Source organism: Colobus angolensis, unplaced genomic scaffold, assembly GCF_000951035.1.
Source record: "Colobus angolensis palliatus isolate OR3802 unplaced genomic scaffold, Cang.pa_1.0 Scaffold14, whole genome shotgun sequence".
In the NCBI taxonomy this organism is placed as follows: Eukaryota; Metazoa; Chordata; class Mammalia; order Primates; family Cercopithecidae; genus Colobus; species Colobus angolensis.
The window spans coordinates 19275334-19286744 of NW_012114488.1; the positions used below are offsets into that span (position 1 = coordinate 19275334).

General features: G+C 40.8%; 1 long non-coding RNA gene across 1 annotated transcript in view; it reads right to left on the reverse strand.

Annotated features, from left to right (window-relative positions):
* Nucleotides 1–1582: 1582 nt before the first annotated feature.
* Nucleotides 1583–11411, reverse strand: part of LOC105506757 — a 27694-nt gene continuing 17865 nt past the window's right edge. Inside the window, exons 2-3 of the long non-coding RNA XR_001000988.1 lie at nucleotides 5561–5711; nucleotides 1583–1694 (exon numbers count right to left, since the gene is read on the reverse strand). This is a non-coding gene — a long non-coding RNA (uncharacterized LOC105506757). The remainder of the gene's footprint in view (nucleotides 1695–5560; nucleotides 5712–11411) is intronic.

An 11411-nucleotide genomic window follows, 5' to 3' on the forward strand; every position in this document is an offset into this window, starting at 1 on the left:
TATATATTAGTAAATGGGCCTGTACTTAGTTACACACTGTTTGTCTTCAATTCCGTGATTCTGTAGAACACGGCATTCCATGGCTTTCTCCCTATTTCTTGTTTTCTGGTCTCCTTTGCAGGCTCCTGCTGTGCCCCTTGGCTGCTTGCACTCCTCAGAATTGTGCCCATGTTCCTGCCTCAGCAATCACCCCAGATCACACCATCCATTACCATCCACATGCTGGTGACTGCCAATTTTCTGTCTTTAGATTAGCACTCTCCTCCGAGTGCCAGGCCCACAGAACTAATTGCCTACTGGACTTCTGCGTATAGTGTCCCATAGACACCTCGAACCCTACGTGACGCAAACCCGAATCATCTTCCTCTCCAAATGTACTCTCAGGCCTGTGTTCCTGATCTTTGAAAATGATCATTAAGCCAATTAACCTAAAGCAGACACCGTCCCCTTGACCTGGCTAACCACCAGTTATCAAGGGCTGCCGGCTCTACCTCTCCCATATATCCCTTTATCTCTATGATCACCAGGCTAATTAGGCACCGGTGTCTCTCACCATATTACTGAAGTCTTATTCTAACAAGTCTCTCTACAGATGTATGGGTTTAACCCTTTCAGGTCATGTAATGCTGAGGTCAGAGTGATCATTCTAAAATATAAATTTGATCAATTCCTTAACTTGACTTACAAACTTTTATGCAACCTCATCCAGCCCCAACACTAGCTTTCTTTCTATCCTATCTAAATGTCTTTCCTACATCAAATGTGCCATGCTCTCTCTTATTTTTGAGTCTTGGCTCATGCTGTTGCGTTGGCTTATCACACTTTTTCTGACCCCATCCCAGCTTTGTCTTAATGCTTATTCTTCATTTTAGTCTCTGTCTCTTCCAAGAAACCCTTCCCAGCTCCCAGGTACAGGTTAGGTGTTAGGTTCCTCCTTTGTATTCGCAGAGCATGTGTATTCTCTCTTTGATAGCATTCACCAAATCATTTGCTGGATTAGCCTTGACTCTTTTTCTTCTGACTCTCCCATTAGCCACTCCCATGAGGACATAGATTCTATCTGTTTTGTTCAAAGTTTAATCCCCAGCAGCTGGCCCAATACCTAGAACACAGTATACATTCAGAAAGTATTTGCTGATGAGAGTCTTGAATAATATATCACATGAAATCACTTTCCCAAAGTGAGTGGGATATCCTAAAGAGAAAAACATTTCTTACCTTGTATTTAAATCCAGATGTGGGTTTTCCCCTTTCTCAGCCTTTTTGGTTGTTTTAGTTATCAAGCAAAGATGATTTCCTTATTAAGTGAGGTAGAGACAGGGACAGTACAGCAGAGACAGAGACGAACAGTTCCAGTGTCCAGTGAGAGCAGACTTCCCTTTCTCACCAGGTTCACACAGCGTGGGGGCCTAAAAGCCTCTATGATGCTTCCCCTGGAACTGCTATTTTATTTGATTTATGACTGGTTTGAGATGGAGCCAATAATAATGTGCATTCCAAACTTCTGGCACACTCTGGAAGGTTGCATATAGATTTTCTATGTGCATTAAATACATAATAATGATGGTCATTCAGACCTCATACTTGGCAGACTGTACATTGAAGAGGACCTGTTTCTTATTTGGCAGTTCAAACCACCTGGAATGGCCATTAAATTCAAAGGGATTCTGTGTTTGACTTTCTCCAAGTAGATTCTGAGTAAGATAAGAAAAGGAGTGGTCTATTCATTGGTTAGTAACCTCCTTAATCTGTGCATTTCAAAATTAAAGAACCAACTGTAATCCTACCGCTTTGAGAGGCCAAGGCAGGGGGAAATATCTTGAGGCCAGGAGTTTGAGGCCAGCCTGGGCAACATAGCAAGACCTCATCTCTACAAAAAATAAAAAAATAAGTAATTAGACAGTGTGGTGGGCCTGTAGTCCCAGCTACTCAAAAGGCTGAGTCAGGAAGATCACCTGTGTTCCATGGCTGAACCCTGGAGTTTAAGTTGATAGTGAGCTACGATCGTGACAATATACTCCAACCTGGGTGACGGAGTTTGTCTAAAAACAAAAAACAAAATTTAAAGGCCAAAGTACAAAGAAACCCACCATCTTACTCGGAATAGATTAAGGAGAATGTTTTCAAGGAGGTGATTAAAACTAAAGATCTTAGCTAGCAAAGCCTATAGAACCTTTTAATTCCTTTCTGAGAAAACAAATTGCCTAAATTAAATAATCACTCCACCAAAAGGCATTTAAAGGTCACTTTTAGCAGATTCCTTTTGTCAGGAACATCAGTACCAATTATTTCTGGTGTGCTAGGGATACTAGTTACCTTGTAAGAAGGAAAAACAAAACAAAACAAAAAATGAGCAAGCAAAACAATTGTTTTGTCATATTTCTGGAGACAGCGTATCTTAAATCCAGCAAACAGACCCTAGAAAAACAGGAAAAATCAACCTTTTTAGCACTGAACTTACGAACCTAACCGTGAAGCATGACTCAGACTGGGCCTTATTTAGAGTTATCTAGGCCTTGGGCATTCTGATTCCTCCACCTGCTAGGTACAGATATGGTATGGTCAAACGCAAGATTCAAGTCAGGAGGCCCAAATTTAAATCTAAGCTTTTACACATAACTCAGGCATGTTATCAAATGTCTCAGAATTTAAGAATCTTCCTCTTCAACAGGAAGATAGCGATATGTATAACACCAGGCTATAGTGGCATTGAATCTATCTAATCTTTTAGATTAATCTTTTAGATTAGTCTATTAAAGGGTAATACACACAGTGTGTGAACAGCAAATACTACAGCAAGAAATGAGTTGTGTACACTTGACCAACTCACTCCATTTCTCTGGATTTCAGTTTCCTTACCCATAAAATGGGAAATAATTAATAATCCCTTAGACTACACAGAGACTTAGGAGCAGAAGTGTTGGTGGTGAAGACACCAGAAGCAAAGGGGGCCAGACCTTCAGCCTCCCCACTGCATACTGTTCACAGGACAATCAAGACAGGGCCTTCATCTTCATCTGCATTTTTTTTTTTTTTTTGAGACGGATTCTCACTCTGTTGCCCGGGCTGGAGTGCAGTGGTACGATCTCGGCTCACTGCAACCTCCCCGTCCTGGGTTCAAGTGATTCTCCTGCCTCAGCTTCCCGAGTAGCTGGGATTACAAGTGCATGCCACCATGCCTGGATAATTTTTGTATTTTTAGTAGAGATGGGGTTTCACCATGTTGGCCAGGCTGGTCTCGAACTCCTGACATCAAGTGATCCACCTCTGTCAGCCTCCCAAAGTGCTGGAATTACAGGCGTGAGCCACTGCGCTTGGCATCATCTGCATTTTTGTGTGTGCTTTAAATGAAATGATGTATGGAAAGAACTTAGATTGACATATATTATAAAATATTAGCAATTCTTGATATACTGTTCCATAAATTTCATCTTTTATAAAACAAATACATATTTCTTAGTTAACTACTGTTTAAGCCCTAGAGTCACACCTTAATTAATTAATCAAGCCCTAAATAATCCTGAAGCTGGCTCCCTCCAGGGTGTTAGTCCTGGTGTTTCCCTAGGTCTGCTGAGAAGAGAAACTGACGGTGACCCTCCGATCAGATGAAATTCCAAAGAGAGTCTCCACTGGACTCACACTCAAGCTCCCTGCCTCCATCTCTAGAGAACTGCAAGTAAATTCCTTCCCAGAGCTTTGGGAGCCTCAGCAAACAACACATGGATTAGAGAAACGGATTAGTCTGTCTCCTGGCTTCTCTTCTAGGAGAGAAGACAATTTGCTATAGAAGTACCAAATATGAAGGTTTCACATCTACTTCGCATCTTTTTGAGTTGCTTTAGCAGCAACCTGAAAAGCTCCTTCACTTATGCCCAATACTGCAAAATGTTGGGCTTGTGAATTTAGAAACACTGTCAACACTTTGCTGCAGGTAGATATTAATTGATGTCAAATCACCACGGAATGTCTAGAGAAATGAAGGCTTTCTGACTGAGGAAAGGTAAGCACAATGAAATAATTAGATATGATTTGCCATTTCTTTACAAATGTTGCTACATACTCAATTCAGCAGCATGTGGTTTCTCACCTTCATTATTAGCTTGCTTGTATTCATTGCGTTTAGCTCTCTAGAAGTGGTTTTGTAAGCCCTTGAAAATCAAATAATGCACTATTAAAAATCAATTTACTAGGTTAATCATAATGCTTTTTCATTATGGTGCGAACCTGTAATACCAGCTACTCGGGTGGCTGAAATAGGAGGAGCACTTGAGCCCAGGAGTACAAGATCAGCCGGGGCAACATAGCAAAACCCTGTCTCTAAAAAAACCTAACATAAAAATGAAATAAATAATGCTTTTCTCAGCACTAACAATTCAACTGAAATGTGGCTCTGTAACAATACTGAGAGAATGCAGGACTTTCAAACATCTTTAAGGAAGAAAGTGTGTACCCCGGATTTAGACATGGAGTTATCACTAGATATTTAAGGAATACATGTAAATTCCAAAGTTATTTAAAATGCTTCTCTACCCAACAAAGTTGAGATAATGGAGAAGATATATGTGCTACTTACCAATATTTCTAGCTTCCCTCTTTTAGGACAAGGGAATATTATATTGTCCTACCACCTTCGAATTATTAACAGATGTAGCCATGTGACGTCTTCCGGCCACCAGAAGGAAGTGTTTCATTTCTAGCATTCTCCTGACCTGCCTGGCTACCAGGAAAGCACACACAGCAGACCCATCACATGAGTCAGGGCTGCCCTTGAGAATCACTCAGCCATTTAGCAGACTTGGCATGAGCAAGAGAGAAACTCTGTCACTTTACAACACAGATTTGTTTGCTTCCACAGCATGGCCTAGCCTTTCTCACCAGTGCATAGTCCACCAAGCCCTACCATAGCAAGCTTCTTTGGGTCCCTAAGCATGTCCTCGATATTATCCATTCACTCTTCTCACTACTCATTCTGTTCTCCTGCCTCCCTTTCATAAGGACCCTGATGTATACATTGGGCCTGCCAAGATAACATACACCATCTCAAGGTCCTTAATTTAACTGCATCTGCAAACATCCTTCTGCCATATAAAATAACATTCTCAGCAGGTGTCTTTTAATATCTTATCTCACCTTGCTGCTCTACCATTACACACCCCTTCTCACCCTTGGCTAGCACAGTGTCTTAAATATACATCCCCATTCATTTATTCAATGAATACTTAGTTCAAAATGTATACCATATCAGAATCTCTGCTTTATCAAAAGCCCAAACAATATGGTTAATAAAGCTACACACACACAAACATACACACAAAGAAAACGCTAATGCACCTCATAAAACAATACTAGGTAAGAAGAAAGTTGCTCAATCCAGGCTATCAAAATTAATGGGAAAAGGAAGTAAATGATCCTCTCATACTGACACTCAGTAGTAAGTCCTTAAGAAATATTTAAAAATGCATCAAGTCTACGATTCTTTGCAGAAGCACATGTATTGTATATACATATACCAGCAGTTAATATATATGCATGGAATCAATCACCAATAGCTCAGCGGAACCTAAGCCATATGTCTTCTTGCAGAGAGTTGCTTATTAGCTTTCATTCCTTCCAAATTAGACAATTCGAGAAAGGTAGAGACAGTTATTTCATTCTCCTCAGTTCTATTTCTGCTTTCTTAGTGCCTTCATATTCATCAATTCACAAGGGCCCTGAGGCAAGAAAACAGAACAAAAATCTCTCTTTAAACATGTGATCTCTCAAATCTGCCAAACTTGGTGACTTCATGGTAATTGTTTGAACCACTTTCTTCTGCTGACCCAATACTTGATATGCCATAAGACTGAAGACATTCTCTTTTATCTGCTGTTCAATTTGCTTGCTCTCCAGCCACTTACATATAGTTTTCATCATTTTTTCAGAAGTACAACCTTGACAATTCTGGGATCTTCCAAAGATGAGTTTAAACTAACTTGAGCAACTATCTATGGGGCTTCTAATTATCCCACGAGTTAATCCAACATTTGAGTTGAAAATAAATCTCAACCACAACAATACAGTTTTAGCTCAAGTGCAGGTTCTGAAGTAGAAACTAAAAATACGAGACTAAAGTATTATTTTAAGGGGCTATGATGGGGAGAAAATGGTAAAATGTTTTTGCCACTGACAAGAACTACATAGGGTTAGCAGCCACATAGTGGCCTGAGGCCTCAGAGGTGATGGCCTCCCTGGCTGAGGCTGTGAACTAGGATCAGCTGAGCCACAAGAGTGAATCCCACAACATTCTCTGACACCCCAGACTAACCCCCTGCTCCTGTAGACTTTCTGCCCTTGAACTTCACAGCTGCTCTCATCTCCTTTCCAGGTTTGTCAATTATAGGTTTTCAGCTCACTTTATTCCCTAGCTTAGCTTCTGTTTCTTTATTCATAAAATAATGTTAGAAGAATGAATAAGGAAACATATATAAAACATGAGCATAATACCAGTATACTGGATCACAAAAAAAAAAAAAAATGTTACTTGGTTCATTCATTCATGTAATCACTAAATGTATTGAGGGCTTAATACGTGTAAGTCTTTCTAGTGGGTGTGGGAGATATGACCAAAAAGTCACAATGCTTATCCACAATTATTCCATACTACAGAGCAGAGTTTTTGAGCTAGAATCTACGGAACTCTAGGGTATGGATATATATAACTTCAGAAGGTCTGTGAACTTCTGAAATTGTGAGCAGAATAATGTTATGTTTATATGTGCTTTATGTTTTATTTTATAATTATTATTATTTTTTGAGACAGGGTCTCACTCTATTGGCCAGATAGGAATGCAGTAGCATAATTATAGTTCACCACATCCTTGAACTCCTGGGCTCAAGTGATGCGCCTGTCTTAGTCTCCTAAGTAGCCAGGACTATAGGAGTGTGCCACCACCCCTGGCTTTTTTTTTTTTTTTTTAATCTTTTCAATAAAGGTCAGGTTTTGCTATGTTGCCCAGGATTGTCCCAAGCTCCTGGGCTCAAGTGATCCTCCTGCCTTGGCCTCCCAATGTGCTAGGATCACAGGCATGAGCCCCACAACCAGCCAAGAACACTTTTCTAAAGACAGAAGGTCGATTTCTTTCAACAGATCCTCAAAGAGATCTATATTGTGGTCATTCTTGGTTTTCACCTACCCAGCATGCCTCTCCTGATAACACAACACATTCCTTCCCCTTGGAGAAGTACCATTTGCCATTCTCAATCGATATGGTTTGTATAAGGGTCAATCCTACCACCTGCCTCCAGGATTAGCCCTCATCCAAACCATATGGATTGAGACTAGCCAAGCTGGGCCAAACAAAGCAAAAAAGACATATACTTCCCAACAAAGCTTCAAAACTTGTAGAATTTAAGCCATAAATGTTTATAGCCATCTTTGCCATCATATGAGGAAGCCTGCCTAAAATAGAATAAGGAAGAAAGCTAAGTCGAAAGCTGAAGAAAGGCAAATTTATAGAACTTTTGTTGGAAGACTTAATTTCAGCCAAAACTGAGGTCAATTCCAGCCTGGGACTTTTTGGTTACATAAGCAATAAAGTTCTGTTTTCCTGAAATCTGTTAGAATTGTCTTTGTCTCCTTTTCAGTGAGAATCAATCCTGCTAATTCAGTTTAAATCTCCCCTACCCACCTCCCCCACTCACCAACAAATAAGCAAAACTCCTAGTTTATTGTCCCAGACACTAAGCTATCCAATCCAGCCAATCATAAGGCTCATTACTTTATGTATCCGGAAATACAAACTCCACCCCATCACCAGGCCACAGTTTACCATGCCCCCTCATTTTACTTTATCTCCATATCCACTTCTTCCAACCTTGCAGAACCCAAAAACAGAGATCACGTTTTCCTCTAATTGACTCTGAGCCACTTACAGAATCACAAAAGCACCAAAATAGTTTCCTCCGTGTGTTTTCCCTCCGTCTTCAATATGTCAAAATGATTATACATCCTGTGTCCCCAATCAACATAGTAGCACTCAATATTTGGTACACTCTGAATACATATTTGTGGAATGAATAAAATAAGCCATGCTGGAACTTTGTCTGTTGTTCTTGAAAGAAAGAGAAACTGCCAGAATTGGAGCTTGATCCAGGGGCTTCCCAGGGGACCAACTATAGGGAAGAAGATGTTGGTTTCATAGTTGCTTGGTCCATTATAGTTTACAGAGGACAGTGCACACAAAATCAGAAAAGCCGTAAATGTGAGGCAATAGCTAGTTTCACTCTGATAGTACAAATTTTAAACCCCACCCTAATGAAATTATAATACAAGAATAAAAAATGAAAGTTAGTATATGAAAGCAAAACCAATCATTAAAATAAAAGGATGGGATTGAGGCTATATTTTCTCATGAAAAATCTCTTTTATGATATTTAATGTGATTTAAAGGATTTTCAAAACACTTAGTACAAATCTCTATTTAAATATTAATGTTTAAAAAATATTGCAGCCTAGGCAGCATAGCAAGACTCTGTCTCAAAAAAAAATATATTGCAGATTGTTCACTTATGTTACAATGTACACTGAAGTGGGAAATTCCCTGGTGACAAAATATCTAGATAGTATGGCACTAAACTAAACACACACACACACACACACATTTGGATTAAAGGAATGAGCCCATTTAATGAAATGGACTATATTTTATCATGATATGTAAATAGCATTTCAGTTATAGAAAAAACACTACAAAAATCACTAGAGCAACTTGTTTCATTGCCAGACCTGAACATAAGGTGCATATTTTTGCAACTGTGTGTTTTAGAAAAGAAGAAGTAAAAGAAGAACCACCTGCACCTAGATGGCAATTCCCCATCACAGGGGGAGGGAGGCAGTGTTGGCCACTGGGCACCAAAGAGGCTGCTTAGGAAATCCCTGTGAGCTCTAAAGGAAGTGAGAACACACAGAAATGCAAAGCTCCAGTAATCCCTCACATATCACAGACTCCTCTAAATTTCCAATGGATGTTTCAAGAGCTGGTCCTGATGAGGTGGGAGGGGGAGACCAAAGGGAAGAGAAAAAAAAAAAGGCCATTTGTGGGGAAGCTGAAAGGACATGGAGGTACAGAGGCAGAAATGGTGGGAGTGACGACATATGGGGCAAACGTGCCCAGACCCTCAGCCTCCCCACTGCACCCACACTGGCCACAGGACAGTCAGGGCAGGGCCTTCATCTGTGTCCTCGGGTTGAGGGGTTGCCTGCATGATCCGAAAGAGAAGTGTGAAACTCCAGAAGGGAAAAAAATGCCTCTTTTGAAGGGGACTTCCCTTGCCAGTGAGGTTTCAGATCATGTTCTGTAACAGCGTACTGGCCTGTGACGGGGCTTCCAGGAAGTGAGACAACTCAGACGCAAAGTACTAAGGGAAAAATTTCAGTAGTGGCTTGAGAAAACTAGCTGTTGAGTCTGACAAAGCAAAGTTCTAAGATAGTGTGAAGTATAACTAGGGCTGCTTTGAAAAGGAACCCCAGAGAGCAAGGACAGGTGTTGCTTCGTTTTAAAAAATAATTAGAGCTTCTGTTTATTGAAAGCCTACCATGTGTCAGGAGGCTGGCATGCCTTATCTCTTATTCTTACATCAGATGATATGCAATTGACATTACTATCCCCATTCTCATCTGTAAAGTGAGAAAACATACTCAGATAAATCAAGTAAATTAGCCAACATCACGCAGTTCCAGGGCCACGATTCTAGCCAAGGTCCATCCGATACCAATTACCATGCTCCTGCCTTGACCCTTCTGTCATTAATTCATGTGGTTCACTGTGAAAGTCACAGACTTCTTTAAACCTAGATTTCCCCTTATGACATGGTAGAAGTAAACCTAATGTTAGATAAAATCATAGCCTATGATGAGCGAATTTAAGCCTCAACCTGTCTCCGTCACTAACCAGTTCTGTGGAAAGGAACAACTCAAGTAACTTCTCTGGGTCTCCGTGTTCCCATCTAAAAAGTGGGGTTGTAGTAGGCCTCGATAGCTCTTGTCTTCTATGAGGCACACTGAGTCCTTACATGCCAACATAAAAAAGGAAATTTCAAAATTGTCTTTGTTTTTTAACGAAGTATATGAGGGGATTATTCCAGTGCTCTACGAATAATATATATATTTAAAGAGCCTACGTTTAAAACATTAAAATCCTTTAAAACATTTTCTAGATGACCTTACAAAAGGAAAAAAAAGTATTCCTAGCCAACCCTCTGTCAGCAGAAAGGCCACATAGAAAAAAGCAAATCACTATTCTTTACTCCTCTCAGTATAAATCATTACTCACCGTGGGAAAGTGATTACTTGCCAGGAAGTAGGGCCTATGAATCATTATACTGTTGTCCTCGACCTCTGATAGAGCAAGAATTAGGGGAAAGACTGAAAAGCTGGGGTGTAACTCTGATTTGCCAATAGTTCCACTCATGGCATCGTAAAGCAATGAAAACAGAAAGCTGATGGAGCCGTAGGGCTGTCAAGTCCTGGTGCTGCTGCACTGCACGTTTGAGCCCAGAGCAGAATGACATGGGCCCCTGACTTTCTGAGTCACTCCTTGGTTCTGAGTCTTCACAGCCCCAGAGTCATTTATCAGCAAATACAAACAATGCCATCTCTGGGCTTGTCCCGACAGTCAGCCTACTTGTTAATGCCTGTGTAAGAGATACCCAGCTTGCAAATAGGAGCAAAAGTCACAAGGAAGGGGTTAAGTTGCCTAACATCAGCATTCATTTCCTAAAATAAAAACACATGAAAGACAGACACCACAAATATGTGTTCCCTTGTGGTATCAGCAATATTGTGCTATAATTTCTCTTCTGTTGCTAATAAGCTATGGCACACAACTGTAAATTTTTTTTTTTTTTTTTTGAGATAAGATCCTGCTCTGCCATGCAGGCTAGAGTGCAGTGGCTCAATAATGGCTCACTGCAGCCTCAACCTTTCAGGGTCAAGCAATCCTCCCAGCTTGGCCTCCCAAATAGGTAGGATAGGCCAGGTGTGGTGGCTCATGCCTGTAATCCCAGCACTTTGGGAGTCCGAGGTGGGAGGACTGCTTGAAGCCAGGAGTTCAAGACCAAATAGCTAGGACTACAGGCAGGAGTCACCATGCCCAGCTAATTTTTTCAATTATTTGTAGAGTCAGGGTCTCACTAAGTTACTCAGGCTGGTCTCGAACTCCTGGGCTCAAGTGATCCTCCCACCTCTGCCTCCCAAAGTGCTGAGATTACAAGCATGGGAGACACCTGTAGGTGGGTGAGAAGCAGCGATCCTTCCACCTCTGCCTCCCAAAGTGCTAGGATTACAGACAGGGGAGCCACCTGTAGGTGGGTGGGGAGCTACCACGCCCAACTTGCAAATAGTTTTTATATTATGTTTTTCTTTCCTTTTTTTT